The sequence below is a fragment of the Cherax quadricarinatus genome, chromosome 14, assembly GCF_038502225.1.
Source record: "Cherax quadricarinatus isolate ZL_2023a chromosome 14, ASM3850222v1, whole genome shotgun sequence".
Lineage (NCBI taxonomy): Eukaryota > Metazoa > Arthropoda > Malacostraca > Decapoda > Parastacidae > Cherax > Cherax quadricarinatus.
The window spans coordinates 15,286,245-15,294,449 of NC_091305.1; positions in this window are offsets into that span (position 1 = coordinate 15,286,245).

Consider the following 8,205-nt stretch of genomic DNA (forward strand, 5'->3'; position numbering starts at 1 on the left):
CCTGAGGTTAGATGGCTAACCAGTCCACACGTTAGACCGTTTTCCCCGCACTTGTCATAACCTTCCTCACTGGTAACTTACCCCATTAACAGGCGCTAGCTTATCTTACAACCCGTCCAGGATCTTTGCTTAATAATTGTGGATTAGTAAGGAAATATTGACATATTTCAAAATTTGATGAAAATTGTATTACAATTGGAATGCCACTTGTGACATGTCCCCATTCTGACTTTACTCCATTTATACAAACTCTACTTCCTGTTAGTTACCCTTGCCTCATTCGATGATAGAATTTTACCTCCAATACGATGTTCTGCCACTTTATTTAGCTGTCTTGTGTGTAAATCTGTCAAAAACCATACTGAAATCCAAATAAACATATTCTTTGTCATGGTCCATTACCTCAAATGCTTACTGAAGGAGAGTAACTTCGTGAAACAAGAACGGCCCTTTGTAAATCCGTGTTGAGCATAATTTGATTAACGAATCTCATCAAGGTTGCTTATTCGGGGTGTGCCAAAATATTGGTATCGGTGACTATCTGCTCATTTTGATGGTATCTGTAACGGCCTCAATAAACATCGGTATCATCAGAAATTTTAATATCGTCTCATGCCTCTTAATTATATTGGATATAATTAATTCAAATAATTTGCCCTCTGTTGAGGTCAGGCTTATCGGACGGTAATTTTGTGGTAAGGATTTAAGGCTGTGGCTTCTTGTCTTAACTACGAGTCGTTGGTATTGCCATGCCACACTATTACAGCCTAGTAAGGTGGTTCAATAGGTTCCATTTTGCACGTTTTCAGTACACTTGAAAACAGTTTATCATGGCCCAAAGACTTGTTTTGTTTTAAATGTCTACTTGTTTGATAACAAATGTCCCTAATGAATGTAATATTTATTTGTCTTGAGACCCTTATGATTATATATTTCTTGGGGATATCATTTATATCATTCATGTATGAAGGCCACCAGGAAAAACCTGTTAAAAAGAAACCAAATTTTATCTCGTCAGTTAGCTGTCCAGGTTGAAATTTAAGTGGGACCATGCCTGAAAGAATTTACTATAGCCACTCAATTTTTTCAGCTTTGTTTAGTCCATCTTATACTATTCTTTGAACATGAATTTAACCAGAGCCTCGCAGTTCACATATTCTTGGTATAATATACCATTGTATTCTCTTACTTTATCCGTCTTGTTATAGGCACTATAGGTCATAACCAAGTATGCTGTAACAGTTCTTATTGTGTCTGAGGTGAACATGTAACAATCTGCATTTTTTATCACTATAGAAATTGCACTAGCAGCCAAAGACACAATGAAAGAATAAGTTACACAATCTTGGCTGTAAAACCTCGCACTTAGAGAGGAACCTTATTACATTTCGGTCCATCCTGGATCATTGGTGCTACTTCACAGTGATTCAGGACAGACTAAACCGTCGTAATACGGTTCCTCTTAAGTATTTTTTTTTAAATCCACAGCAATAAATCTCTAAGTACGAATCATTCATTCTAACATTGTTCTGATATTTATAGTTACTAATTGAATTATTGTGATAGACTTGTCCTTAATTAACTACTCACGTTTGACGGGATCGACCCAGCCACCCGTGCTCGGGAGGGTCTGCAGGGCGCTGATATCTACTCCGGCTGCTGCACTCTGCGCATCGAGTATGCTAAGGTACGTTTTCCATGTCTTTATTTTATGCATTTTTTTTTTTTATCCTGTGTTTTGTCATTCTCATATATATTACCATTAACGGACTGCGGCTAGCCAGAATTCGATCCTGCGTCACTATGCCCAGCCTTGTGAGAACAGAACAATGTACGCATCCCTCTATCCACTACACTAACAATAGAGGGATGCGTACACTGTCCTGTTTTCACGGGACTGGGCATGGTGACGCACGATCGAATCATGGCTAGCCGCGGTATATATATATATATATATATATATATATATATATATATATATATATATATATATATATATATATATATATATATATATATATATATATATATATTATACAGTCACACAGTCAAATGCAAGTGCAACTATTATTTAAAAAAAAAAAATTGTTAGTATAGTGGGACTGATGTGACTCCTGTGTAAATTGGCTACCTTGGTTTTCATGGTAACGATATCATTTACAGAACACTACAGGTGTTTAACAAAATAAAAGGCAACACAATTTTATAGCGCGACAGACCCATCGTTACTAATAATACTTTATTAGCGTGTATTATTTTAGCTAGTTGGGTTGGCAAGGTGGTGTGGGAAGGCCATGTTGCAGGTAAATGTCAGGTACTACACAATTGCTACCCTTCTCCCAGGCCTATTACCTTGTTTTCCCCGACGCCAGCCACCGCTCCAGCACAGTGGTTACTAAGTGTAATTGTAGTGATAGGTTGTGGAAGAGGTAGTAATGAGGGCAAAACGTTATCGTTTGGCAACCTCAACCATGGTACCACTTCAGTCAGTATCTCTCCAAATCTGCAGCCTCACCCGGCTGCTGTTGTCATGAAAGGATTGATCATTGTGATGATTATTCAAATTATTCGTTACATGATACATGTGAACATGTTGACAAGACTGTAGGGCATCTTTTTAACCAAAAATGATTGTGAAGGGTTTTGTTATTATAGGTGTTATTGTGTGGCGCTACTAGCCGGTGTTGCATTCAGGTGTGCACACAGTAGTGTACGCCGGAATGTACAGTAGCTGCGGGCAGCCCGACTCGCTGTAAATACAATCATCATAAACTTTGCACTTCCTTTTCCCAACCTAATACTTCCAGCATTCCTACTCTCACACTATCGTACTTGGCACAATGCTCTGCCCACCTGCCTACATTTCCACATGTACCACCTGAAAAGTCACCCGGTGTTGTAAAAGGGAAGAGGAGTTTTCAAAGATTAGGGAGGGGATCATTAGGTGGGCAAAATGTAAGAGCGCTGCTGTCACCTGTGTAATCCGATATTGATCCAGGCAGTGCTAGTAACTTGGGGTGAATGAGAGTTGCAGTGACAGTGACAAGATAACATGTTAAGAAACTTGCACATGAGAAGTGGACGTATCTTAGCCATCAAATACTGAGCCTCGTGCCACTTTTTATGACCCCCGCGCCGCCCATTCCAGCTTATTTTAGACCACCATCATTTTCAGAGGAGTGCGTGTGCTATATAAAATATGATTGGCACTTCATCCTTGGTGTTTTAAGATGGTTTTTCCCAAAAATCGTTACGCGATATTTTTTATTTTTGGTTTAACTATAATGACAAAGGTACTTGCACTAGCAAAAAAGATATTGTCAAACAAGGATAAAACAGCCAGTGAGGAGCATCTTCATCCATATTTTAGTCGCTACATTTCCGAAACGTCTGTAAGAGTCAGTTTTGTAGTTCGCAGTCATGGTATATCCCGAGAGACATGTAGAGCTTACAATATTATTTGTAGGTATACAATGTGTGTGTGTGTGTGTGTGTGTGTGTGTAGATTATGATGTCTCTTGCCTGCGTTCCAGGGAATAAGGTCAAGAGACTTGAAATGTTCCAAGTAATTATGGTGCTTGACCAAATTAATACGTGCAGTGAACGTTCTCTGTACCTTATCTGGATCTGCGGTTTCACTGGAATGAGGCTGTTAGTGTACAGCAATATTCCAGCCTAGAGAGATCAAGTGACTAAAAAGGATGACTACTGGCATGGCATCCCATGTTTTAAAATTTCTCATTATCCATCTTAACATTTTCCTCGCAGAAGTCATAATTACACTATTGTGCCCCTTTCTCTGACATTAGCACTCTCAAATCCTTTACGTTAGTTTTTCTTTCATTGAGTGGTTAGAATTTGTTGTATACTCCGGTCTAGCTATTATTCCCTCAAGTTTTCCAAAACGGAGTAACTGAAATTTGCCCTTATTGAACATCATTGTTTTCTGCGACCCATTGGAAAACTGAGTTACCGTGTCCTCAGAGGATGGCACACTTATGCAGATTCAAGTACCATCTGCAGAAGACAGTGCTATAGTTTACATCACTGTGTTAGGCGCGATGACGAGGAACTTGGTGGGATGAGTACTGTACCTTGTGGAACAGAGCTTTTCACTGTGCAGATTAACTCTACCATACTCTGTGTTCTATTGGTTAGAAAGTTAAAAATTCATCTGGCCACTTTCACAGTTATTCCTTTAGCGCGCATTTTATGCGCATTTACACCATGATCACACTTGTCAGAGGCTTTTGCAAAGTCTGTGTTACATCAGCATTCTTCTTGTCCTCCAGTGCATCCAAGACCATGTCATAGTGGCCCAGTAGTTGCGAGAGGCAGGTGCGACCTGCTCTAACCCATTGTTGCCCTGGGTTCTGCAATTGTTGGGAATCCAAGTGGCTGGCGATAATGCTCAGTTCCCCAAGGCACTGTCTTGGCACCTCTGCTGTTACTCATCTTCGTAGCAGATAATATATATTAACCCCGTCACAGTTTTGTATCATTATACAGATGACTCTAAAATAAGCATGAGAGTCACCTCGGTAGAAGACACTGAAAATTTACAGGAAGATAATAAGCATTGTTTTCCAGTGGACAGTGAACAACATGACGTTCAATGGTGATAAGTTCCAACTACTTAGGTATGGAAGGAATGATGAACTCAAAACGGAACACTATATACAAAGCGCAAGAGGATCATAGGTAGAACGAAAGGAACACAGGAAAGACTTGGGAATAATTGTCAACTGACAAAGACAAAGGTCACGACAGCCAGGATGACGGGGTGGGTAATGAGAACTTACAAAACTAGGGAAATAATGAGGATGGTGACACTTTAAATCGTTAGTACTCCCTCGTTTGAAATATTGTTCAGTGTTGACGGCCCCGTTAGGGTTGAAGAAATATCATAGCTGGGACAAATACATAGAGATCGTTTACGGGGAACGCCATAAAGTCTTAAATATGTACTCACTGGAGAGGAGGTGAGAGATGCTTGATAATATGTATACATACAGACAGACAGGAGCTAGGACTCGACCCCTACACACACACACACACACACACACACACACACACACACACATATATATACGTATGTGTGTGTGTGTATATTATGCATTAGTGTTCGCAATAAAGCTAACAGAATTCTTGGCTTCATATCTAGAAGTATAAATAATAGAAGTCCTCAGGTTGTTCTTCAACTCTATATATCCTTGGTTAGGCCTCATTTAGATTGTGCTGCTCAGTTCTGGTCACCGTATTACAGAATGGATATAAATGCTCTGGGAAACGTACAGAGGAGGATGACAAAGATGATCCCATGTATCAGAAATCTTCCCTATGAGGATAGACTGAGGGCCCTGAATCTGCACTCTCTCAAAAGGCGTAGAATTAGGGGTGATATGATCGAGGTGTATAAATGGAAAACAGGAATAAATAAAGGGGATGTAAATAGCGTGCTGAAAATTTCCAGCCAAGACAGGAATCGCAGCAATTTCAAGTTGGAAAAATTCAGATTCAGGAAGGATATAGGAAAGCACTGGTTTGGTAATAGAGTTGTGGATGAGTGGTACAAACTCCCGAGTACAGTTATATAGGCTAAAACGTTGTGTGGTTTTAAAAATAAGTTAGATAAATACATGGGTGGGTGTGAGTTGGACCTGACTAGCTTGTGCTGCTGGGTCTGGTGCCGTGCTCCTTGAGTGGAGGTAACCAGACTGGGTGGGTCATTGGGCTAATCTGGTGGGGACATGAACCTGCTCCGCATGGGTCAGTAGGCCTGTTGCAGTGTTCCTTCTTTCTTATGTTAATATATATATATATATATATATATATATATATATATATATATATATATATATATATATATATATATATATATATATATATATATATATATATATAATGTACCATATTATGTAATAAAATATTCCTATTAGTAAAAAATATATACATCAAAAGATGGGGTGGTAGGGGAAGTGGAATATTCAAACGGCTTCAGGAAGAAACCCAAATATTTTTCCTTGAAGCCTTTTTATCCACTTCTCCGAGGCTATGGGTCCCACAATTTACACCAGAGGTGGACCCCATCCTATATAAAATAAATATATATATATATTTATATATATATATATATATATATATATATATATATATATATATATATAATTTGGAAAGTACGAGAGCCTGATCCATTTCCAAAACATACTGGAGCGAGAGAGATGGCAGGAAGTGCAAAATAAACTAAGTGAAAAGCAGGGGTGCGGCGAGCACAGTAAGGGAACACTGTATCAACATTCGTGGCCCTAGATTATTCATCATCTTACCAGAAGATATCGGAAACAAGGTACCAAATCAGCCAGGCTGTGATGGATATTATGGACAGTGGGCCTCCAGCAGCAACAGCCTGATTGATTAGGCTAACACCATACGCGCCTGACCCATGGCCGGGCTCCGAGAGTAGGAAGACTTGAAACATCAAAGGCATATCAAAGATATAATGTGGGACGTTAGGGCTATCGGTCTATAATTTTTTGCTGCTACCTTTATGGAGTAGCGCCAAATCCATTGTTTTTAGCGAGTGTTGTCTTAAAATAGTCCCGTTTCACTAATGTCCCTCTTGATGATCTCATTTTTTCTTACAAGTGAAGGCCAATGAAGGGCTACTTTATCTCCTTATACCTACTGTCTTCCTCTTATTCGCCTCTCAAGGTAAATTTTATTCCCAATCCTTTGTTGTTGCGATGGGCTCCTCGATTTCCTGCTCTTGCTAACCTTTATATGGAATATTTGGAAATTGTCCTACTTCCTACTTTTGGGGTGAACCCTTCTCTCTGGCTTCGGTATGTTGATATTTCTCTTTGGCCACATGACTCTAATCTCTTCCATCCATTTCTTGATACGCTTAACAATCTTGCTCCTTCTATAAAGTTCAAAGCTGAATGGAAATCTTAATTTTTTGCTTCGTTTCCTTCGTTTCCTTCGCTCGGCGACAGAGCCATGCACAGCGGCATGTACATTCACTGCTGTTTTTACCATGCTTCCTCTGTCAAGAAAAGTGTTTTTATTTCTCTTTCTCCGTGCCCTTCGCATCAGTGCCCCCTCAGTTTCTTGACTGAAATTTCCATCCTTCTCAATTCGTTCTCTCGCCTTGGTCACCGTTCTGACTTGAATAAACAATGGCTACTCACATGCTAAACGGAATTTCTTCTCCCCCAAACACACTACTCATGTGAAATCTCCTGTTCTTGACCTTTTCTGTATTTCCAGTTTCCTCAATCTTAACAATACCCGCCGTTCTTTAGACCTGAAACTCACTTTCGCCATACTAATACCCTTCCTTTGATATACTTTTGATATATCCAGTTCACACCTCTCCTGCTATTAATGCTTCCAGAGTCTACTCCATTTCTTGCTCTTCTTTCAACGTTTAATGAGTTCTGAGAGTTTTTCTATTCCCCAAGCCCCGCTCTGGGAGCTTGCCTTGTCAACCAGGCTGTTTCTGCTGGTGTCCCTCTGACCTATATATCCATCACAGATCAGGCACCTGGTGAAGATACTTGTCCGGTTTCCTCTTGAACACTTCTACACTCGTCCTATCAAATATTATCCCCACCTCTGCCACCACTATCACCAAATGCCATCTATCCCTGCCTCTGCCGCCACTAATAATCCCCGCTTCTGCCGCCACTACCACCAAATGCCATCCATCCCCGCCTCTGCCGCCACTTATAATTCCCGCTTCTGCCGCCACTACCACCAAACACCGCCGCCATCACCAGCGACCGCTGTTTGAGAAAAAGAAGACTTAAGTAAAATTGGTTAAAGTTTGTGGGTGGTAATCAGACTTGCAAATCTGGGCCAACTTTGACGGGTCAAGGAGGCAGAGTTGTCAAAGTCAGTATTCGTGGGGAAGATGGTGGAGGCTGGGGGCGTCATCACGTTTGCTCTCTTCTACAGCACTATTTCCATCTTTAAATCCTTGTACTAGACAAATCTGATTAGCCTTACATTATATAAGACTTCCAAGGTATTGACAGTGAGGAAAAGTTGGGCGAGATGTTTATACAGTCAGTCCCCAGTGTGTTTGCTCCTCTTTGAAACCGTGATGGATTTTAATTACGTATAGGTTATATTATGACTTGAATATTTTATGGTGGGATACAGGGAAGAAACGATTACGATTTTTACTGTTAAGAGGCGCGG